The following is a 24,761-nucleotide window of genomic DNA, read 5'->3' as shown; positions in this document are numbered from 1 at the left end:
AATCTCTTCTATACATTAACTTTGATTTTCAATTTTGGGATTTTTTTGTCAAGGCTTAGCTCACTGCATTTCCATATCCTCAGGTAAAACCATGTGAGTTGTGCTGCTCAGCTGGGGAGATGTGCTTCTCCACTTGACCCTTGTATAAAGCCCGAAGGTCGAAGCAGTTAGAGCTCCTCACTGGGACTGACTAGCTAATTATCAACTTCAATTTCATGCACTGTTTTTATCCATTTAGCTTCTAACAAAAGACTTTGAAGCTGTATTTAACAGAAAAATTCCAGTTCATGCTCACTTGCTTTACAAATCTCATTTGCCATGAGAGAAGAGATGCTTTTTTTTTTTTCTGGAGACTGAGAGACCTCTCTGTGTTGAGCTGTTACATTCAGTGTCAGGTGCTATAGCAGCAAGAGTACATTGCATCTTTCACCATCAGGGCTTTAGAACAGCCAGGTTTGACTTACATATGTGCCACAGAAAAAGATGAGGATGAGGAAAAACCCAGGTGCAGATTTCTCTGTCCAAGCCCTACATTGCAGTGGACACGAGCAGTGCGTGAAGGGGCACAGTTCCTGCTGTCTTCAGTGGTGGGAGATGTCAGTGGAGGTTACCTTCTGGAGGTCTCTCACTCTCCTCTGCAGCCACTGGGGTTTTAAATGACATGCCAAATTTAGTCAACTGAACTAGGTATTAAAATTGATGAATTGTGTAAGGACAAGAATAGCAGTTGGAGTCTAGTGCATCTCCACTCTATACATTACACTAGAATTTCAACAGACTTGCTTCTTGGAAGAGTGTCTTCCTAGGACCATGTATAGGACAGCACAGGGTTAAAAGTGTTTAATCCTAAGTGCATCGATGCCTTGTTCCCTGGGTGCACCAAGGGGAGGAATCTTATTCCCTGCAGCACTTTTGTGGATGTGGCCAAGAAATATTATGGATAACCTCTGTCTGACAGTGATCACCAATCAGGCTTGTGACCCTGATTTTCCTCAATTACATCATCAGGATGATTATTTTTCCCCCATTCTGCCTGAAGACACATTTCTGTTCCAATCTGCTCCAACTGAAACAGCTCAGTTTGGTCTGGCAAAGAGCAGCCAGATTGAATGTTTGACTCTGATACTGAGTATCTGAATGAACCCTTTCTTTATGTCTGCAAGCATAATACAGCCTCCTAAATATCATGTTCCTCTACCTTCACAGCACTGCATAAAGAGCCCTTGCCAACAACATCATCAGCTGATAGTGGGAAAATCTCCTTGTGATTTCATAAAATCAATATGAGAGGGCAGAGAGTCTCCTGCTCAGGAGAAGTTCCTTGGGTGCTAGTGCATCTGGATGCTGAGATGTCCAAATGCTGGTGTGGGGTGGACCTAGGCTTTGGAGGGGCTTGGAGCTGGGTTGATTCTGCACATATGGCAGAATGGTGGGTGGTTCCTTACTGGGGGTCCTTCCCCAGGAAACTTCAAGTAGAAAACATCAAGATTTTGGCCCTTTTTTGTCCCTTCTTGCAATAAAAAAGGGCCAAGATCACTATGCTAGTGATCTCTAGCATAGAGAGATCACTAACAAGCCCTCTGTGCTTTCTTATTTTTTTTAACTAAACCACCAGACTTTGGAGGCTTTAGCAAATCCTTCTATTTTAGCATCATTTCAAAGCAAGAGTCCTATGACTTACCTGTGAGCTAAATGCTCAGAAGTGCAATTTTTTTTCCCTTAAAATTCAGACTAAAGAGTTTCAAGCCTTCGGAGAATTTACTTCAGCCTTATCAGGTTCTGAATTAATCATTAAAAAAAAAAGGTAAATAATCTTTACTAAAATGACTGCCCATCCTGGAGAGGTGTTTACTAGGGGCAACTAAAAGCAGAGGCATAACTGCCTTTGGGTAGTACCTCCTCAACAACTCACAGAGTGCCTTTCCTCTCCTGACTGAATAACACTATTTGAAAGTCTACTGCATTCTCATCTTTCTGTGTATACTACTGGGGAATAAAGGACAAAGGAGAGACAAAGTGCAATGAACTGCTCCTGAAGACGGCTAGAAAACCGCAGTCAACCTGTCGCAGCCCCCCACCCATCCAGACTAACAGCAAGGGTTAACGAAATCAGAGTCGACCACAACACTCCTCTGGAGTGGAGTGCCTATGTGCTGCCGTTCAGCAGCTGTGCCCCATGAAGGAAAGGTATGAAGCTTTAACTGCAACAAGAAAATCTTCTCTACAAAGAAAATGCAGAAGCAAAAAGGTGAGAGCCTAAACTCTGACACCAATGACTTCAAACCATGTCTCAATAAGGCTGGCAGAATGTCTGGCCAGTATGCTGTGCAGAGGTGATATCAAGTATTGATTTATTTCCAAGAAACCTTAATTAGATTGTTCAAAGTCTTGAAAAAGAAAGAAGGTCTTGGAGTTATCAGCAATTTGACACCAGGCAATAGATAACAAAACCCATCAGTGATTTTGAACTGTTCTAATACACTTTCTTGATATGTTTCTCAGAAAGGAAAACAAACAAACAAACAAACAAAAAACAGAAGACAATCATCACCAGATATGCTCTTTTAATCTAACTAACCAGCACAGCATGCTGGCAGCAACTTGTTCCATTACCTCCTCACATTGTTGATGAGTTATGCTTCACTTATCTGAACAGATCAGCAGATAACCTCTACTTCCAGAGCATCCTTTGGATTTATTTTTTTTGTGTTTTGAATTAGTGAAGCAAATCAAATTTTCTGTAGCAGGCCTAGACTCCATTACTGAAGGAGCACTTTCTGTTCAGATTAACAAGGGTGCATTGTGTCACTGCCTGCTGTAAGGTGCAGAAATGTCCAATTTATCAGAATATTAAATGCAAGAGCTTGTTGTGGTTTCTCTCTAGCTTACAGAATGTACATTTGCAGTTCTGCAGCTGAACTCCCTTCATCAAACACCTCATTACCTTGGCAAAGTGAAGGGAAATAGCAACTTAAATACTTCAGGAATATACTGGTTATACATTAACCTGTGAGTCTGTAGCTGTAGGTCTCAGGCAAGCACCACAGCGTATCTGTTGTTTAATAGAAAATCAAACCAGAAAAAAATATATTCCTGTTGAGTTTGAGATGTCTCTCCTTACAGAAATGAGTGTGAGGGAGAAGGAATGATGTTGGCAAGAAATTCAATCTATTTCTATACTGGGGTACCCAAGAGCATTTCTGAGATGTGTGCTCCCACTCTGTGCTGAAATGAGACACAGACATATGCTACCCACCCCCTTCAGGGTTTGGTGTCCCCAGTGGGTGTGTGGGCTGGACCAAAGCTCTGACAGTTTGAAGAATCTCTTATCTGCACTTCCAAAGGAATATGATCCCACAGTATCCCCCATGCTATTCCACCGGCCAATTTAAACAGAGATTGAGAAATCATGGTTTTCTTTCTGGATGAGTAAAATCTTTCAGGGTGACCTTGTAGAGTTGCTTGTGGATGGTCTATCTTATATAAATTAGTGTGGGTAAATTTTATCTACTTAGTGAGTATGTTTGAAGTGGAAAAAAAATTAGAAATTACAGATGGATACTGCAATAAAAGGAAGCACCTATGTATATAGAAGCAATCTTTGGGGTCTTGCAAACCAACATGCAATGTGAGATTGCCAAAGAAGAGAGAACTAAATTGCAAAATATCACTGTGCAGTGGGGATAATGCATAATCCCTTTAGCACAGGGTGACTAGGAATAGGATACAGGTCTACTGAGGCTTCAGAACTGATATTTTATCTGTAAAGCCCCCTACCTCAGAGGAATCATTACACAGAAATTCTGGACCTCTCAAAAGAGAAAATGCTCCCAAATTCATCTGGAAAGCCATTGCTGTTAACATTTTAGCTGTGACAAACAGGGAATGGTTGCCAGCAATCAGCTGAGCAGCTGCCCCACCAGATGTAAAAGCTGGATAGAATGGCAAACTGATTTTGTGGCTCATATGCTGTAGAGCTCTGCTGTGTTCAGGAGTGATATACCTGCCACATGCATAGGACATAATAGTGCAGTGTGTTGTTGTGTGCAAACTCAGAGCTATTATGCAAGACTTACGCTTCCAGAGAACTGTAAACTCCAGTGAACTGTGTATCTTTGTTGTTGTTTATGTGCCTATTGATTTATCTATCCATCCATCCACCCAAAAGTACTCAAATGTGGTACAAATATTTCCATGTTCCTATTTCCATTCCCCCACGAGAATGAAATTCATTCTGGCATTTCACAAAACTCTTTGTCAGTATCTATAAAGTAAAAAACTTAATTATGCAGAACAGGTAGTTATTTGCAGGTGGCACTCTGTCTACTGATTATGAAGATGGCCAAAAATTACCAGCAACTTTCTTTAGGGGTAAAAATTATAACAATTCCACTGGAAAAAAAATCACTGCATTTCAAAATGTGTCTTCATTTGCATGTACTGCTAATCACCCATTTAACCAAAGGGGAAAGCTACTGCAGCAAACCATATGGGGCTTTGAACAACAGGAAGGAAAAGAGTCTTCCTGTTACAGAAATGGTGGGAATAGGTATAGTTCAAGCCCTCTGTTGCTTCTAGTCTGCCCTATAGCAGATTCTATAGGGATGCAAGGAGCAGAGGGGATCCTCAAAGATACCCAAGTCTCACTTTAAAACTCTTTGAAGTTCCTTCCCAGGGTAGAAACATTTGAGCATCCCAGCAAATCCTGTCTGTGCCAGTGAGCTTTGAAGACCTGACTTTGAGGGTACTTGGTCCAGGTTGGTACTCATGTATAACTCTCACTGAAATGGGACTAAAGAGGAGTTAGTGAGGTGATAAGTGAACCGCTGGTGTCAGTTCCTTATTTTCACTAACTCAGAAAGGTATGGGGACATAAAATTAAGGCACTGTCAATTGCAAATCATTATGTGAGATCAGCATTGAAACTAAGGCAGGCAGACCTAATTGTGCATCATTCAAAGAGAGTGGGCAATAAAATGTTCTTGATATTTGCAGATATTACATGCTCATACACTTGCATAAAAATTGTCTTAAAGGATATGCAATTATTTTAATAATGTCCCTAAGCTGGATCTGGGCAGGTGCAAGTGGCAAGTTGTATTTCTGCAAGTGCTTCAGACCTTTCAAAATAATACATTGTCAGAATTTGTGATTATCCCAAGAACATTAACTCGGGTGGCATCCTGGCAGATCAGGCCTGAGTAGAATAAAATCTAGTGACTGTGGAGGTCAAACAAAGTGGTTAGCAATTTCTACTTGAAGAAAGCAGCCTGTGGAAAGACAGAGGTGTGGGGGTTTTGTTGTTGGTTTGGTTTGATTTGGTTTGGTATAGGGGTTTTTTGTGGTGGTTAAATTGCATTTAATCCTTAGCTGGGCTTAATCTGTGTGTGTGGTTTTCCTCAAGAGCAGTTTGTATTATGTAGACTTGACTCCTTGCTTTCTTGTACCTCGTATGCTTTCCATTTGTACCTGTCCTGGGCAGAGTTACAAGATTATGCAAGTAGCAGCACAACTTTTCTTCATTCAACTGGTCTAACTGCAAATGACTGCATGAAATTAAAAGTTAGAAGAGTAAGACCATATATCACATTTTGTTCCCAGTCATAAAGCTCTGAAGAATAAATAAAAATTATGTTTTCTGAAACCATGACTCTTATCTCAATGCCCCAAGATTAATTTCTGTGTTCTCTTCCTTCCTCCGCTACAGCTTTTTGGGCTCAACTGCCTGAAATGTTTCTTATCTCTCTTCCTAGAATGGGCCATATCTCCTTCCTGCCTCCTCTTTCTCACAAACATTTGCACAGCCATTCCTCTCCATAGCAGAAAGCCCCAGAGGGGTCTCCTCACATGATGATTGGCAAAAGAATCAAGTTGTTATATTTCTGGTTTGAATTTACTGCTGACCCTGTTTTGACAATCTCTTGAGGTTGTCTGAGAGAACGATCCACGTGCTATGAGGGGAAGCCCTGAGACAGTGACCAGCCTGTCTGCAGGGAAGTGGTCGCCTCACCAATTGTCTGCAATCGTGCCTTGGCATTTAATGAAAATGTGCATCAGACCATTGCACACAGGAAGTGCAGGCACGGCATGGCATGGCTGCCTAAAATCTTTTTGGAAAGGCAATCGTGGCAGGCCTGAGAGAAATGTTGCCTCACACCTTGATCTTGCCGGTTCTTTACACACAGTGAGAGCTGCTTCCATTGCAGACCTGGGAGAGCCGCAAGATGGAAAGACATACAAGACTTCTCTGAAGTCAGCTACATGTGGATTGTATTGCAATACAAAAATCTGGGAGTTGTGCTGGGTGCCGCAGCATGCATGCTAAGGAAGCCCACTTGTAAACAGTCATAACGCCACTGCATCCAGAGCAGAAAGGAACATGTGCACTGAAACCCTTTATGCCGTGGAAAGGAAAGGAACATAAACAACAGGCTCAGGGCTTGCTTTTGTACAGTTTAGAAGCAGACTTCCTGAATGATAAAGAAAACTGCTGTGGAGTTTACGGTTTGGTTCTGACCTACTCATACCTCCAGGTTCCCAGGAACTTCAGTGGTAATTTGCAGAAAGGACCAGATCCTCTGCCACTGACCAGGTGGTCATATTGGCATTATGTTAATTAACACATTCGACACTGAGACATTTTTCAATTATCTCTTCTGCCAATGATATAAATACTAAGTCAGAAGTGGAAAGTCACAAAATTAGCTAGGTGGATCCCTTCATCTGAGTATGACCTGTGAATCCCACTCCTGTGAGAAGACACAATATTCTGTAGATGACTGAGAAATAAGGTTATATCAAGTAGTTTTTGTTAAAATCCTTTTAAACTACTGTTAAGATTTGAAACTGAGAAGTCCATTTATATTCATTTCATTTCACTCACTGCTAATTTTATTTGTGCTGCAATACTTTCAATAATATTTAACCAGCATGCAAACAATAGATGCGCAGATGTTAGGTAGGTGGAAGGATAATCTATGACCCAGAGCAAGCTGTAAGCCAGCTCTACCAGTTATAAACAATGTTCTGTGTGTTACAAATCTTTGCCACTTTAAACTCTAGTTAACATGTATGATGATTTAGCCCATAAACCAATTCCACCCTGAGACAAATGCATTTCCTTGATTAAAAGGTTTCTTAAGGGAATATTTAATGTATTGTATAACAGTAAAATTCTTTTAATTAGCAAATAATTCCAGATACCCAAAACTGTGTCAAAGCAAGGTTGTACTGGCAATCCCATATCTGCTTCATAGAAACCATATTTCTCCGTTTTAAACTAGACTTTTAGAAAGTAATAATAAAATATTGGAAATGTTCATAAAATAAAAATAGTCAAGCCCTTCTTGGAAAAAAAGAAAAAGACTCTTGTAGGTAGCTGGACATATTTTCAGGTATGTGGATGTGTGCCCATTTTTTTCACAGGAGCCAGGGAATGGAGCATTGGAAGGGATCTCAAGACATTTTCTGGGTTAGGTATTCCTAGACTGTGTGACACTTATCACAGGGGCTAGACAAAATCATTTCTAGGATGTTCATGAGGGCAGCTCACCAATTTCTTGTGATAACCTATTTATGAAGACAGTTGCAAAAAGTACAGCAGGGTTTTCTCGGTGGTGAGAAATCAAAGAGAATGGCACCGGAATCTAACTTTCAATTGGGTGATAAGAGAAGGATAAAAGGCCAGAGGCAACTATCTTCCTCATGACACTATTGTGACACTAGCAAACTCTCCCAAAAATTTCTTCGCAGAGATTTTTTTAAGAACTATTCTCTAACCAGTTCTTTAAAAAGCCAGTCAAGGTGACTGCTGTATTACTTTAACCTTTTTCTTTGCAGTGCCTTTCCTGATGATGCCTTATTCCTTAGGGCTTCATGTAGAAAAGTGTGAGGAAGGGGATTCAAACAGTTTTCTCCACCAGCTGCTCCTGGATTGCATCAATTTCTGTGAGCCACAGAGTGCAGCTGGTTTGGTCTCTGCGCAATGACAGAAATTGAGGTCTCCTGTTCAGTCCAAGTCATGGCTCTCTCCTGCTCGCCTTCCTCTTTACCCCAGGTTCCTGTGGGCTCTGCTTCCATCCTGTCACTATAGGATTCAATATCTATATTTCTCACGACTGGAAAACTGGCTCAGGTCAGTGTATTCCCCAGAGACCCCTCAATTTACATCTGTGCATAACAATATTTAATACTTTCATGTGAAACAGCATCTCTGTTCAGTGGTTCTGCTTGCAGAGCAGGTACCAGACAGTGTGGCAAGCTTTGTGAAGTCTTTGCCATGGATGTGCAACAGCAGCAGCAACCCCAGGCCTTAGAGGGTGTTTTGGGAAACATCTGGCGTGTTACCTTTGGTCTTGGAAAGCTGTGAGCTGTGATATATGTCCATGTGCAGAGACAGGACCAACCACCATAAAGACAGTCACATCAAGAGATCAAGTTGGTCAAACCAGATAAATTTTTTCTTAACCACCGTCTCTTCCTCATTCTATTCTTCTTGCATTTACAAACTTCTGATTTCCTTTTCTGTTACTTTAGTAACCATCTATGTCTATATTTACTTTAGGAACCAAATAGTGCCTTTTTCTTCCTTTAAAGAAAACTGGATTGATATTCAAGCCTAACTGAGGGATTTTTCCTGAATTTATTTTCTTTCAGTGACTTTAAAATATAAGCCTCTGTCCTACTTCCTCCTTTGTATCCCCTTTTCATTCTCCAATTCTGAAGTTTCCAGTAATTTCTAATTTTTTGCCCTCTTAACATTTCGTGTTGAATTATGTACGCTGAACTGGATTCCACTGGCAGTCCAGCCACATTTCTTAACTACCTTTGCAGACTGTGTGATATTAATTTATGAGCCATAAGCTGAAAACTGTCGCAGTACCATCTTCTCTCTGTTTTGCTAACAGCAAAATTGACTCATTGAGCCTAGATTGTGTGTATTACAAAACACCACGGGAGCAGAACTTGTCAGAAATGCTTGGGGAATCCAATAATCATATGGAATGGTCTTATTTAAAAAAAAAAAAAAAAGCTGTTTCTGATCAGTTTTGGTGCTGTGAAGGTGTTACCCAATTTATGCTGTGCACCTATTATTTATTCAGACCCACCATTTTCAAAAAGCCCTATTCACAGAAATCCAGAGATGGGAATGCAGAGGTTAGTGCTGGTGCTCCTTGGATGGAGAGAGGTCAGCGGCACATCTCTCCATGAGTCAGCCTGCTGGAAATAATGGCCAAGCTATTGCCTTGTCCTTCCATGACACAGCAATCTTGGAGGCAGAAAGCCAGCATCACTCACTAGCCTGTGTTCACTGTGCCCATCCTCAAGTGGCTGGTGGAGATGAGATTGGCTAAGCTCAGCAGCTGTCTGCTTTTTATCTGCCAAGTGGAAATGGACCCAATTGCTTTTGGCAGGCAGGCTTTACCTTGACTGTGTCCCTTTAAATCACAGCATGTGCAATTCAGTAAGAACAAAGTATAAGTACAATGAAAGCCGGGAGCTCCTTTCAATATGGAAATGTTTCCCCAAGTGACTCAAATTAAATTTCATAAGAAGAAATCCATAGTTCCATGAAATTTATAGATGCATTATAAAAAAGAAGTATATTGCAGTCTACTTGATTTACTGTTGATTCTTTGGGCAGCAGTCAGCAGAGTAAAGGAGGAATGTGATTTGGAAAATGCACCGGAGGGGATTCAGCAGTATGCTGGCAGCATCAAGTTTCATCCAATTTGAGGGGACTTTCACTCTGCTGGATACTGTAACTAACTGGGTTTACTATCGAATTACATTTTGCTGGGTCTCCTGTAAATCTGAGAACTAATGAAAATAAATGCAAATATAGTGACTTTTTGCCTCATTTGCGCTCCCATTAAGCCTTCAGCTATTCTGACATAATTTGTTTCTCTTTTACCGTCTCTGTTTTTTATGGGTTGTGTATGGAGACCAAAGCTTCTGTTCTGCAGGAGGACACACAGAGAAACAGTCCATTGGGGAGTAATCCAAAAAGCGCCATGAGTTGGATTTGAAATTAAGCCTTTTGTCTGTGACCAGTTACTGGGTCTTTGCATGCACATAGGTGAAGCTGACCTTAGGTGTTAGGCCTAAAGAAAGGCTGTGGAAGGTTTGAGGGTACCTAAGCCCTTTGTCAACACCTTGCATTTGAACCCAGGACACCCCCACCTTGGAGTTACAATAGGTTTGCATGTCCTGTGTGCTGGGCAGATCATGGGATGCTGGCACCAGCAGGTTACATAGTAGGTGTTGCTGCCCCATATAGCATAAACTGGATAAGTGGGAGTCTGGATGACTCTTCCTGCCCACTCTGGTGGACGCATTCAGGAAGAAAAAACAAACAACAACAAAAACCCTTTTTTCCTTCCCATGAATAACTCACCTTTCATCAGGTACCAGGAGAGAGCCAAAGGAGTCTGACTCTAGTGGTCACACACAAACAGGCTTGCTTAACGTAGTGTGCAAAAAACTTGCAAAAACAAACCCTGAAGCCTGTGGCAGAGGTATCAGTAAGCAGACACTTGAAAAGGCTGAGTGCTTGTTAATATTAACAAGCAAGTCCTCATCTGACTCAGTGGCGTTGTGCTTGTTTATCTACTCCCTAAATTCTCCAAGGGAAAAAACCTCTCTTTATTAGCCTATGACAAATAAGTAAAGAGGAGGACCTGGAAGAATCTCACCGAATTTTCTGTTTAATAGCAAAGCAGCCTGTGTTGCACAGTCTTCCCTTATGAGATGAAGCAGTATTTTAGACTGATTTAAGCAAATCTTCTTCCCTCAAACAGGATGGTAAAAGAGGTAATATTTGCCTACCCTGAGGTTGCAAATGGATTTCAGAACTGTCTTCAAATTACCCTTTCTGCCAGACTCATTTGTGGTGGAACTTAGGAACAAGTGAGAAGGCAATGTTTTGAGCCAGACTTAGTTTAATTTAGGACAGAGACTCGTAGTTCAAATCTAAGGCCAAACTGTGCCTTAAGGGAATATAGCTGTTGGAAATGTGTAGCTTTTCTAGCTACTTTTCAATAACCAGACATCTAGTCTGTGGAAAATATAGGTTTATCCATTCTCCTGAAATAATTTTTATGGAATTTTATGGATTTGTTCTACCAATTTAAGCATCTGGGCAAAGGTACTCTTAGTGTGGAATGACACCAAATCCTAGCTGACAAGGAAGTTCTTTCAAGCTGAGTTAGACAATGAGTCTCAACCAAGTCTACTGGAGTAGGATCCAAAGTGTCTTATTCAGGGCCCAGGTTTTAGGGTTTATTTGAAGTCTCGTTTTCATGGCCTAGCTCAGGCAGAGCAAGCATCGCAGCTGATCATAGCTCTGTTTCATAAAACCCATGTCAAAAGTGGGACCAGAAATGGTCTTGCTTGGAAGCGGTCTGTGCTGTGGGACACATTCCCCTTTGAAGCAGGATGGAACATGGATTCTCTCTCCTGTCAGAGGGACAATTCCTGATATCTGTTCTAATGAGGTTTATAAGAGCCATTGTACTTAGTGAAACCAGGAGTGCTATTTTTGGACTATGGTACCTGTAATTTGGCCATATGGATCATCATAACTGGTCTACTCTGGCCTCCAATCAGGAGGTCTGGAGACACACTATATTTAACGCTGCTGATGCTTTTGAGAAAGCACACAGGATCACTCTTGAGGAGAAAAGACAATGCAGAAAGAATCGTGTCTTGCAGAATATACCACCTAAGGAGTATTTCTGCTGTGCCTTTTGCAGTCGGACATACCTATCTCGCATTGGCCTTTTCAACCACCAGCGTGCTTGTAACAAACGTGGGTAGAGCCCTTCCCAAATCTTCATTCGTGAAGCCCAGCCATCATGATGATGATGATGACCTGTAATTCTGCTATGTTTCTTTAATACAGAACAGTCATTTCCTTTAGAAGTCCATGCATGGTTTTACAGTCTCACTGCCTATCCATACTTCAGCTAATGGTTTTGTTTTTTTCTTTTATTCTGACTTTCATCTTTCCTGGTTGCATGGTGATAGCAATACAAACATCTCCAAAGGATGAGCTGCTTCCCTTGGAAGAAGAATGGCTTACTGTACACATCAGGGCTGCAGAAATGTTTAATGAAATTTGACCACATGGTAAGCTAGTTTGGTGGATCATAAAGCGGAAATCACCATCTGGGTCTATGGTCATGTCAGTTACATTGACATTTTATTTATTCTCTTCCATTCTGAAGACTACATTTTGTTTCTTGTTCAGGCCAACAGGATTATAAATTACAAAGATTATTTGGCAATCTAAAGAGTTATTTATAGATTAAGTAGAATATTTACTGCGAAAAGAAGTTTCTCCTCAGATTCAGATCTAGATCAGTTTGATTATATTCTTTAAGAAACATATTTTCAGCCCTATATCCTCCTGTTCATGGTGTTTTTTATGTAAGAGATTGAACAAAACATCTCATCCCCTCCACAGAGGACAAACAGTTGTCAGCACACACCACAAATGCAATTCTACATCTGATGAAACTGGGGGAAACTGCAAATAACTTGATCAGAGTGTATACAGGAAATGAGTACCAGAACCCAAAATGGTCCCCTGCATGGACTGCATGGTATCTGGTCCTGTGCTCAGACTGCATGAACACAACTCTCTTTAGCAAATGTGTCATACTGAGTGTTGGTCTCCAAAGCAGCTTTAATATGACCAACAAAGAGCTTGCAATGTTCCTGATTGGAGATAGCATCCCATAGGGGATGTATGGTACAGGATGGTACGTAGCAACCTTCCCACCACTGAGTGTCTGCAAGGTTAAAAAATCTCAAACTGTTCTTCAGGGTGGGCTTCTTCTGAGCTTCTGCATTACACTCCTGTGGGAGGGAATTCTTGGACTATAGTTGAACCTGGAAAAAAACCCCACAACAGTTTATTGCAAAAAAATATTCAGTTTGGAGTCAGAAGAAAAATCCTTGCAACACGAAGACAGGCGGCCTCACCCACTGTAATCTAGAGATGAACCCAGGGTGGTATGTCTTCTCTTTTTCAACATGCAAAGAGTTAAAGCAACATGCTTTCAAATACCTCTAGCTTCAGTCTCACCTCCTCCCATTCTGCCCTGTATTCTGGAGCTGTAACTGGTGACAAAGACTCGAAAGGAAAACAGAAAGAACAATATTATGCGCATTTGGAAAATGTAGGAATAATGTTGTTCCCTTAGGGAATCACTTGAGTGACACAATGGAAAAAAGCCTCAGGGGTGTGTGTTCCTGCACTATCTGCCTCCACCCCCAGTGCAAAGGCCCCTGGGCTTCCAATGGAATTAAGTCTACACTTCACGTTGCACAAGTGGTACAGGTCTTGAAGAATCTTTCTTAACTATGTATATGTTTCAAATCAGCTGTTGCTGTTTAGTAGGAGAGAATTAAGCTTGTCTGTGCCAAATTGGCAGCAAATATTCTTCATCTATCTTTGCCATTATGATTTATAATTTATAATTTTATAGTAAATTTAATATTATTGAATATCAAAGATATTATTTCTATCAAGATAGAAAACATTTTTGGATATATGTGCATGCAACCATGAACTGTATATCATTAATATATTTACTGTCTGTATTACTTTGAGGTAATATATAGGGTAAAAATGAACATGCTTTTCAAATGTTTGAGATGTTTTGAAAATAACTCAAAAAAGATTTCAGTTTTGCATTGAAGTACTTTCAAATTTCCTTATGTATTTGTGAAAATGACAGTTAGAAGGCAGATTTTTTTAATTTACTTGGGCAAAAATTTTAATAGCAGCAGCTGTCCAAACATACTGCAAGACTCCCTTACACAAATATACAACACCTACTGAGGCAACTAAACTTTTGAATTGGTATTTTTGTTTACAAGCAAATGCAGTTGCTCTTGTGCTCCCATCACATACTGCCTTTTGCAGATGGTTGTGAGTTTTTCTGTTTGAAAGAGTTTGGGGAGTTTCTAAGGGGGAAAATGTCAAGACTGAAGTAGAAAAGAGAAAAAACTGATGTGCCAGTGCTCGACACGGCCATTTTGACATTACTGTGACTTCACTGCTTTTCAAGATCCGCTAATACAGAGTGCATGGCAGTTCAGGACAGAGAAGTTACTCTGATTTTGTATGCATGCATGTGTTTGAGAGCTGTACTACAGCAGTATAGCTGGTCACTGTTCCCAGTTTAACCCACACCAAGGCCACCTTCACCATCAATCTCTGCCCATTGCTCCTCATCAGTTCTCAAATCCAGAAAGCAGTATCCCATGTCCCTGGGCATCACAGTGGTGAAGCAGTGAGAGAGCCCTGCATGGGAGTCCTGCTGCATGCTTATTCCTCATACAGACCACATTTTTCTTTTTCTGGCCAGGTCTCCTTTGCCACACATAACCACTAATTTCAGGGAGGTAAGCAGGTGCCAAGCCATTGTCACCCTGTCTGTGGTGGGCTCCTCTTCGATGGACTCCTTACCCTTAGCTTTCCCAATGGGGAACACAAGGTACTAGCAGGTTGAGGATAACTAACTCCAATGTTATCTAGATCTGTTTATGAGTTTGCATCTTTATGAGCCTTCCAGGACAAAAAGGATCTTTATTTAATCAATGCTTGAAAAAATCTTGTGAGGTACTGGATGTAAATGAGTTGTCAGGTATATTCTGCTCTTCACACTGCTGCTGGGACATATTGAAGCAAGTCAGACCGTCATCATCTCAGGACTACTAGAGTACCCAGGCCATCTAGAAAGGGCTCCAGACTGTTCTGAAAAATTGGCTCTGAGAATAAGCTAGTTTTAACAGATACAGCTGAATAAAATATTCACGTATTCACATTTCTGTCTCTTACACAAATGCTGGATCAGTAGAATCTCTTTCAGGTCTTAAAACTTCATCTCAGTAAGATGCACAAACCTCATGGGAACACTTTGTACCTGCTGGGGTAAGCAGGTACATGAGTAACACCAGCCATACTTGCAAATAAGCACCATGCAAAAGTCCTGCTGCTACTCTGGTGCTGTTATTGGATCCTTTAATTCTTTATGATGTCTTTACTATCCAGTCATACCATACATCTTCTTTACTTTTTATCTGTACCACGCAAACTCTTTGCTATCCAGCCATATCATGTAATATCTCTGCTGGTCTAGTCCGGGCTCTTGATAACTGCTGTACTCAGGAATCTTCCAAAGCTGAGAAGAGCTTCAGACAGTCTGAGAGCCAAGTGGCTCCCCTTAGAGTTTTATGGATCTACTGGATGGAAAGGGACAAAGTGATTCTCTCCTTTCACAGATAAAACCCCTAGGCTTCCATGGTGTGACCCTTTGGCAGCAGTGCTCCAGTGCTCCCCCTCTCATACAACAGCACTTGTGTCTCCCAGCTGGAAATGCTCTGTCTCTCACAGCCCCTTGTACAGTGGTGTGGGGAATCACCCAAAGTCTCTTTCTGTGAGGACTAGCTGTTGGAGAGCTACTCCTGCACAGACGAAAGGAGGGCCCATGGTCAGGCATCTCCCAGGAAAACCATGGAGTGACATGAGGTTGTAAAGAGACTCTGGTTCTTGTAAAATTATAATAAGGAAATAATAATTTCTCGAGGTGCTCCACCAAATCAGCAAAACCACATCCAACTATTCCAATAACCATTAAGAATATAACTCCTTTAGGAATGACGGGAAAAAAATAACTTAAACAGGGAAAGGGGGAGCAGAAATGCTTAAAGAAAAAACAGGGAGAACAAAGCAGTAAACTCCGGAAAGAGAAGATGCAACAAATAAGCCAGAGTCATAAGAACATCAGTTTTAGTCCATTGCTGAGAAACTGAGAATGCGTCTGGTCTAACTCCCTGTAGACATGAGTGGTGGGTTTCCAGAAGGAATGAAAGTTCAGTATGAAGCAGCAATAGGTTTAAGAGTAAATTTCAGATGGAATTAAAATCAAGGCACTGAATTGTCTCCTAATTTTACCCTCACCCCACTGTATTTCTCACAACTGTCATCTTATGTTTTTCTTATGTAAAAGTGAGAGCTGTCTGAAGACCATCAAGTAGTCAAATTGGTGGCATCTGAGCATGGACTAAATGTAAGTATTCACCTACTTTTGTTATCTGTGGAGCTGAAACTCAACACTTTCAGGAAATAAAAAGATTTATAGATAGACATCCATGTATATCCCACTCAGGTAGCCCGGTGTTCCCTCTCAGCCATGTATGAGCTCAGACACCTCAGAGAATGGCATAGGGTAACCACAGAGATAAGTGCATTAAAATGATTATAGTCATGATAAACTTAACAATTTAAACAGTTCTGTGAGTCTGGCCTAATCCTAATAAAACTCTCCCAAGTCTGGTAACCTAAAAATAGAAAAATTTAAAAAAATAAACAATGACAAAAGAAACCCACAAAACCAAAACCAAACCAAACCAAACCCAAACCCAAAACCAAACCAAAAACAAAGAAAGAAACAAACAAAAACAAACAAAAACCCCAACCAACCAACCAACCAACCAAACAAAGCAAAAAAACACCTACTCAAAATTAGTTCTACCTTGAGACAGGAGAATTTGTGCTTTGCAGCTAGATCTAAATTCTGCCTCTCCAGGAGACAGAGCTTTTGTGTCACAAGTTCATTGTTATATTTTTAGACCCAGACACTGAAAGGTGGGGCCTGAATATAAACCTCATTGTACTTTGGCAGCAAACAGGAAACAAATGATACCTCATGGAGTTCAAGTTCAACTCAAGTTCCCGGGAAGGCTGGGGTCTGTTAGTTCATTTGTTTGTTTTGGTTTTCCCAGACACTACAGTTTTCTCATTACCTTCTTTCACAGGAAGTTTTTAGTAGCTCTTCGTGTGCTTATTGTGGTGGTCATAATGTGGAGGGGTTTAAAGGCTTCAAGTAACTTTCTGGAAGAGCGTCAAGGGTGGGTTAAATAACCACTCTGCTAATTTAGCTTGGGTCTTCTGCCACTGCAAGCCCAAAGTTGCCCTTTGTGGATCAAGATGTCAATATCCACAGCTGCACTTTGCTTTTGAGAAAGGTATTTGCACACTTGTCCTCACTTACTGTTATAATAAGGCAGAATTGTATGGTACAGAGACAAAAAAGAGATATTATGCAAGGTCTGGATCTGGAGCCTGTGTGCTGGACTGGCTCCTCCCAATCACATACTGGCAGTACAAGCTTCTGGCTATCTAAGGAGCTCTGTTTATGAAGGAATAGTGTGTTTTCCTGTGCTCTTATGAACCACCAGTATCTGTCCCCTTTCCACCTCCCAGCTCCATTTATATACTTCTTATGTCTGAGCATCCAAGAGGACCATCAGCTTCCCATGTGTGAAAAACATCGTTATAATGAGGTGTTGATATGTTTGGAGTGCTACCTGCTATGATAATAGAATTATTAACAGTGATAGATCATTTTCCACACCCACACAGATAATAGCCTCTCTCCTGGGACAGCTGACAATCTAATTGTGGCAGAAAGAAGGGAGGCCTGAAGCACATTTCATTAGTAGTTATTGACTGAGCTAGTCTGTCTTGTCCTTCAGGAAAAAAAATAAATTACAAGAAACACCTGACAGGAAAAAGGAAAAGCCTGTGCAGTACTTTTTAAAAATCAGCACGGACATAATTAAGGATAACAATGTAGCAGCGACTCAGTGCAACGGATCAGCATTCTCTTGTTCCACTGTGCACGACAACATATTTTCCCCAAGAGACATTTTTAAGGTGCAAAAGTTCACCTGCTGTCTGGTAATTCACTTTGAGCTGGGACTGTGATCACTTAATGGATTCTTCTGGTGCTGGCTGCTATGGTAACAGCTGCATCACACTCTCCATAGGCATGTTTTCGGAGGAGAGTGTAAACTGTGAGAGCAACTCTCAGATGGGTTTGTTACTGAAATCAAAATCCCAGGGCAGATTTGCAAATCTACACACAGTCTTGGCCCACTGTGATCTCCTTTTATAGACATGTTTGCTCATTTGGCTTAATTTTAAAATCCAGTCCTTCAGCATTGTGTGCTCAAAAACACTTCTCAGAATTGAAGCCTTTTGGGTTTGGTCTGGGTTGGAAGCACGTGTGGGATGTGTTTTAAAAAAAACAGGCACAGAGAAAATCCTAAAAGATGAGATAAATAGAACAGAGATTGGGTTAAAATATACAGTCCATCTGGTCTGGTTAGAAGCAAAGCCCTCTCCAAAAACAAGCAAAGACATATCCTCAGGAGCTGGGAAAGAGAGCTACCAAGTCTTAACCAAATGTAATCAAAGCAGGGGTGAATAGGCAAACAGTCTGGAGGAATGATTCAGAGACTTGGGAGTAGAGATTTCTGATCCATCTCCTTCATACAAGCTATACCATGAAAGGTGGCATTTGCCAGCCCTGTGGGATCTGTTTGCAGAGAGGGGCAAGGCTGAGTGTCAGGCCTGGGATAGGATGGAGGTTTGCAGTGAGTGGTAAGAAGTAAAGTGAAGGGGGAAAAAAAGGGGAAAAGACAAGGAGGAAAGTGACAAGAGAAAGACGAGACAGAAAATTGAAGGTGGATTCCAGTGATCAGCTAGGAGCTGGCAAACATGTTCCTGCAGAAGGGTAAGCAAGTCTGGGCTGAGGTCAGATAGTGGGAGACATAGAGGATAGAGGTATAGCAGAAGATGCAGGTTCATGTCTGGGCAGGAAGCAGACCAAGACCAGGAGGGAGCCTCAATAATCCAGAAGGTTATTCATCTGCCCATAGCAGGACCCTCCTGGTCAGGATCATTTCTCACAGATGCATGCCTGGCCCCTTCTTAAAGCTCTCCAGCAAGCAGATATTCCACAATTTTCCCAGACCTTCCAGAGGTTTTCCCTCCTTTTCATTAACATGTTTATCTAAGTACAGTCATATGGTCCTCTCCAAAACTGCTATCAACTGATTTTATGCCACTGAATAATCATATAGTTGAGTATTCTAGATAGAGTATAGTACCTTTTGTACCCACTGAATGCCATAAGGATTTTTCTTTTCAGACCATTTCTTCAATTGGTTAAGGTAATTTTCAATGTTAACTCCTTCCTTCAAAGTATTTCCTATCAGTTTGATCTCCAAATTGAATGTGTGGTTTTTCTCATCGATTGTTAATGCAAGAACTGAATAGACATATTCAAGACAGACTCTTCCAAAGCTCTATTGAATTCTATCACTTTAATGTGTATCTTCTTCAGTAAAATGCAGAAGAAAAGACAGGAGAATGAAAAAGAAAGTGGGAGTAGGTCACTTAAGACAAAAATTCTTTTTTGGTGGAATAAAGTTAAGTACATAGGGAAGTGGTCTGTTGAGATATTACTCCTTAAAGCCATGAGATAAGATACAGAAGTGAGTGAAAGGACTAAACCAAATAGCCATACTGAACTGGTGGTTCCCAAAGCATTCAATAAAATCTGTGAATCAAAATAATTTTTTGAAAAATCAATATTACCATCAAAAAATCCAGAAATTGTACATGGTCATTGTTCAATCAGTCAAAAGGAAAACAATGTTTAAGAATAGGTGGACAGGTGATTGTGGGCTAGTCCTACAACCACATCAGCCAATCTGGCAAGGGTAGTAGTACTGGAGCAGCAGTTTGTGCAGGACTGGGTTGTGGCGTTCTCTGGTACCTGCACCTGCAAACTGCTCCAGTCACCTCCATGGTACAAACCCAAGGAGAAAGGAAAATGGTATGAGTAAATATCCAGTAAAACCCAGAGCAGAAGAGTGAATGGCTGAAAGTCATCTGATATTAGCCATCAGTAGAAACTGATAGAGCTGTTTTTCTCCTGGCTGCTGCAGTTCTGCAACCTGTCATGTGTAACAAAAAGGTTGTCAAAAGAGGATCAATCTGCTTAGCCCCTAGGAAGGAGGCAATGGGAAGAGAGGGTGCATAATTCACATGCTGTCCTCCCTTGCTGCCCCTTTCCAGCTGAGGCTATCAGCCACTGGGTCTGCTCTAGGTTAGCCAAGCTGCAGTAGCTGGGATGCTCTGACTGTCCTTGTCACATGGCAGGAGTATTTAGGCTGTGTGATGACTTCTGAGGTGGCAAGAGCAGCCCAGTGTGAGTGGCAGGGCTGGAGGGCTGGTAGCAGCGGACCACCATGATGAGGTCTTCCTGGGGTGTGTCACCACATCCGTCACTGTGAGAGTGTAATGGCAGGTCACCAGGCAGGCATTAAGGTCATGGGTGTGGAATGACCATCCCAGTGTTCCCAGAAACATGCATCTGCTCCTGACCATCCCAAAATGTGTGACACCTCAGCAAGGACAGACTTCAGCCACCTTGGAGCTGGCCCCAAGCCATGGTCACTGATGATGATTCACATGCTGAGCTCCTCTTGCTCACCATGCATGCGCGTCTTGATCCGATGCATGCTACCCAAAATAGGAAGTCCTTTTTAGCAAGATGGTTTTCTCTGGAGTCATGTTTGGGCCTCACTCCTCAGCTCCTGAGACAGTAGGCTCACATTCCTTGGAGCCACAGAGCTTCTCTTCCTTAGCCTACAGACACTGTAAACATCCCAGGAAGCTTTCGGCCATACAGAGCAGACAAGCTATGATAACACTCCCTTCCCATCTATTTTGCCAATTGGCAACTCTCTCCACATATGCCACCAGCAATGGTTTTTCTGCCATGTTCTCCCTCTGTGGAAGTTCTCCTGGTGGGACACAGCATGAGATGTACTGAGCCTGGTCTGCAGCTAAAGGAGAGTCTGTGGTTTCAAGAAGTGGTACACAGGGGTGAGGAAAATGAAAACGATGAGAAGACACCTTCTGTGGTAGTGAAAGATATCGCCCTGCATCGCAGTCCTCAGGTACTCTGCTGCTTTACATCCTTCCAAATGAATATATGGAAAGGACCCCTTTGCTCTGGATTATGCTGGCAGCTGCTCATCACCAAAAGAAATCCCATACCTGTTCTTTCAGAAAACTTGAACTTTCTGTCATCCGCTGTCCTCCAAAACAGGAACATACACAATTATGCAAACGAACAAGGCCTAGGCTTCTTCAGCCTCTCCTTTATGCTTTTATGCATGAACTATACCTCAATGTATCCAAAGAAACACAAATTAGCCTGAAGCATGTATTTTTCAAAGTACCTGGCACAGTCTTCTGCAAGAGAAAAATGAGTCTGAAGCTGCCTGTTATTTCCTGTGAAATATCTCCCCTGTCTGACGGGGGCTGACTGCTGCACTTCTTATTTTCTTTACACATGAAGATGAAGAAAAAAAAAAGGCAGCTCATGGCCACCCGCATTTTCAGCTCTGTTTACTGATCTCCACAGTTTCCTCATGAGCCTCTGCCAGAAAGGCAGTTCAGCTGACTACAGGCAGTTCTCATTAATCCCCCTTATCTAACAAGATGCAGAACGAAAAATCGCAAAGCAGGAAAGCCAGCAATTGCATCAAACCAACATTTTAGGAACCTAAGCAAGACACTTTTTGCAGCACATCCCCATTGATGAGCAGTTGTTTCTGAGGAGTTGCTTTTTAGCAGTCCAAAGCACACAAATTTGTATGCCTGTAAGGACATTTGGAATATCTCTGGAAGGGCACTTCCTTCCTTCTGCGTACCCGTTGCTTTTGCTAGAGTTTCCACTGCATTCAAGACATTAATTAGCTGACTGAGGACACTGACCCATCTTATTTCTGCCTTTTTTTAATTGTTTGCATTTCAGAGGAGCTGATAAGAGGTAACAGTGGTAATGCTGTAAGCAGGAGAGAAGCTATGACATTGCTATTGTACTTAATGCCTTCTTCGGCTGCTCTTGTGTTCAAACAGAGCAAAAGAGATGGGGGGGGCCCTGTTTTCCTTTCCGTTCCCCTTAGCCAGCATTGCTATGGAGAAAACCTACATCTCAGCCGGTTGGGTGGTATAGGTTCATTTCCCTGTTTGCATAGCTTATGGGTGAGATGACATAGGAAGAAGCACTTAGTGGCTGCTACATTCCATAGGCAGCCTGGAGAGCAGGCTGGGCTTCTGACCTGTAGGAGGTGGAGTATGAAGGTCTTTCTCATGCTGGCATGCTACAGTGGAGGAGCAGGCAGACCTCTTGGCAGTTACCTCTGGCATGGTCATGCTCTGTTGGCTCCCACAGAGAGAGGAACTCTTTATGGAGAGCAAAGACATTTCATGGGATCTCAGGATAATAGCTGATGTGGACAGGACAGCAGGTTTCTCAGGGATGTGTCAAGTCAGATTTTGAATGTCTCCAAAGCTAGAAAGACCTCAACCTCCCTGGGCAACCACCTTCATAGTAAGTAAGTTATTATCCACAAGACTTTTCTGTATTTTAATTTGTCCCCATTGCCTCTTGTCCTGTCACCGGGCACCACTGAGAACAGCCTGGTCCTGTCTTTACTCAAATCTCAGGTGGAGTAAATTTATGCATATGAGTAAGACCCCCCCCTTGGCCTTCTCTCCTTCAGGCTGAGCAGTCTGAGCCCTCTCAGCCTCTCCTTCTATGAAAGATGCTCCAGTCCCTTCATCATCTCTGTAGCCCTTCATGAGACACTGCTAATGAGGCTGCCAGTGACCGGGAGTTCAGAGCTGTGTATTTTGCCTTCTGATCAGCACCTCTTATGCTGTAACCACTCTGTAGGCTGGAGGAGCCCAGCTGAAAATCACTCATATGCTGATGTCTGCATGAAAGATCTCCCAGCACATGCACATGATGCTTCCCTGACAGCATGCCAGAGTCAGATCATCCAACTTGCTCTTTATTTTGCTTTCTGTGCCAAACTTGCAGACTCAGCAGCCACAGAAATATAGCCTCCAAGGCATGAAGTCAGGTTTTTGGTAAAGACACAGAAATCAGTGTTCATTTATTTTTTCTTGTTTTGTCAAGTGACATTGCCCATTGCTCATATCCCCTACTACCCGTCTTTACTGGCAATATAACAAGCAGGGAGCTGACTCGCTGCGTGCTTAGAAACTCATTCCTTTCTTGAGCTTAAGCGTTGCAATCGCTGAGGCGTCTAAGACAGGCAGTTCTTCTAGATGTCTTGGAAACAAGTGGGCAACCTTTCTATGCTTTATTTCAATAGTGGTAGCAATGATTCCTTCTCCTTTATTTTTTTTTTTTTGCTTTTTTTAGGTTGCAATTTCTACAGAGCATTTATTCTCTACTCAGTGTTAGCCTAATATAATTTAAAAAAAAATCTATGGGGATATGATATTGTGGGATACAGAGAATATATTAGAATGTTAGGTAGACAGTTACATACATACTTGCATACATACATACATACACACTATGAAGTCTAGCAACCAAAATACACGATCTTTTTCCCTTGACATATTCCTATTAGAGGCACCAAGAGTGCACTTCTTCCTGCTTTTTCTTAAGTGAAATTACCAAAACAGGCTTCTGAATTTCTTGCCTTTACAGAATAATGGTCATGCACTAGGGACAGCTTCAAGGACTTTACAGAATAATGGTCATGCACTAGGGACAGCTTCAGGGACTTCCAGGCTTCCTGTAAGACATATCTGCACTGGTTGCAACAGTATCCATAAATGCAGGTGTGCTGGGAAAGGGTTGGGATGAAATTGCACATTGCTGAACATCCAAACATCCAAAAGCCAAGTCAGACTGATCTTCTAAGTGCATGCAACTTCATGGCATTCACATTTCGAAGTTTTCAGGTAAAGAAGTGTTGGTAATTTGGTAAATAGTGTTATAGCCCTGTAAAACTCTGGACAATTTCCCCAAGCTTAGGAGAAAGAGGGAAACCAAAGCAGTTAGTTCAAACAGAAAGTAAATTCCTACTAGTCAATCCTTCTGATGGGAAAGAAAGTTATATAGACCTGGCCAGGGACAAACGTATTCCATCAGGATAATTTCTGTGGGCAGAGACCCACAAACCTACAGCATGAAGGGACAGATGAAGAGACCACCATGGCCGCTGGAAGGATTACAGCCCACTGCTTTATAGCTATATGCTGCTTTGCCAACCTGACTGAGGTTACAGCATTTCCATAATCCATGTAATGCACTGAAGAGTTATTAAGTCTGAGTAGACCAAAAAGCAGTGGGTGTGACAGCAATGTGGTAAGTGCTTGACTCAGATGTCTACCACAGAACTTTAGTTTCTCATATATTTCTGTCTTCTGCGAAGACAACAAGCAAGGCTGGAACTTATTGGTCAAGGGCTCAGCATGAGGATGTGTCAGAATGACTAAACACTTGTCCTGGCTGTGGCACCAATCCCTGACTAATCTCTCCATGTCTGAGGTTTTAGTCTTTCCAATTGCCTTGTTCTCAGGAATCACTCACAGCAGGAGAAGAGTAATATTGTTTCTGGAATAATTCCCCTAGACTTCAATTGATCTAAGATTCAGTTAAATGTGTTATAAGTGATATACAAAAACATGAAGTTGGTCAAATCTTCTACAAACAACTACTGTTTGCAGCCTGCATGCACTGATAGAATACAGCAGTTTCTGGCAGGACAGATTGGACGTGTCTTTTCATTCTGGAGATCCAGCTCAATGAGCCTTATAGCATAAGGTAGCACCCACACTTAGTTGTTTCCAGGAGCTAGATCTTAGCTGTGATATTGGAAATGCTCAGATGACTGTACTATTGTGTGGAGCCATATAAACAATGAACGTCAAGAAGAAGTCCAAAGATCTTGAAGACAGTGTAAGCATAGCACAAAACCACTCTTGGATGTCCTGCTGCTTATAGAGTCTGTCCATTCAAGCATGGCAAACCCTCTCTTTCTGGGGCAACTGTTATTCT

At 41.8% G+C, this 24,761-nt stretch overlaps 2 long non-coding RNA genes across 3 annotated transcripts in view; both read right to left on the bottom strand.

Annotated features, from left to right (window-relative positions):
- The window catches only part of LOC116783343, a 28,236-nt gene extending 17,707 nt beyond the window's left edge, over window positions 1-10,529 (bottom strand). For both annotated transcript variants that reach the window (XR_004355635.1, XR_004355634.1), the window contains exon 1: window positions 10,397-10,529. This is a non-coding gene — a long non-coding RNA (uncharacterized LOC116783343). The remainder of the gene's footprint in view (window positions 1-10,396) is intronic.
- A 1,563-nt stretch (window positions 10,530-12,092) lies between these two features.
- The window catches only part of LOC116783251, a 29,448-nt gene continuing 16,779 nt past the window's right edge, over window positions 12,093-24,761 (bottom strand). Inside the window, exon 2 of the long non-coding RNA XR_004355582.1 lies at window positions 12,093-12,894. This is a non-coding gene — a long non-coding RNA (uncharacterized LOC116783251). The remainder of the gene's footprint in view (window positions 12,895-24,761) is intronic.

Source organism: Chiroxiphia lanceolata, chromosome 2 (genome assembly GCF_009829145.1).
Source record: "Chiroxiphia lanceolata isolate bChiLan1 chromosome 2, bChiLan1.pri, whole genome shotgun sequence".
NCBI classification, from domain to species: domain Eukaryota; kingdom Metazoa; phylum Chordata; class Aves; order Passeriformes; family Pipridae; genus Chiroxiphia; species Chiroxiphia lanceolata.
This window is presented reverse-complemented; position numbering and strand designations above follow the sequence as displayed.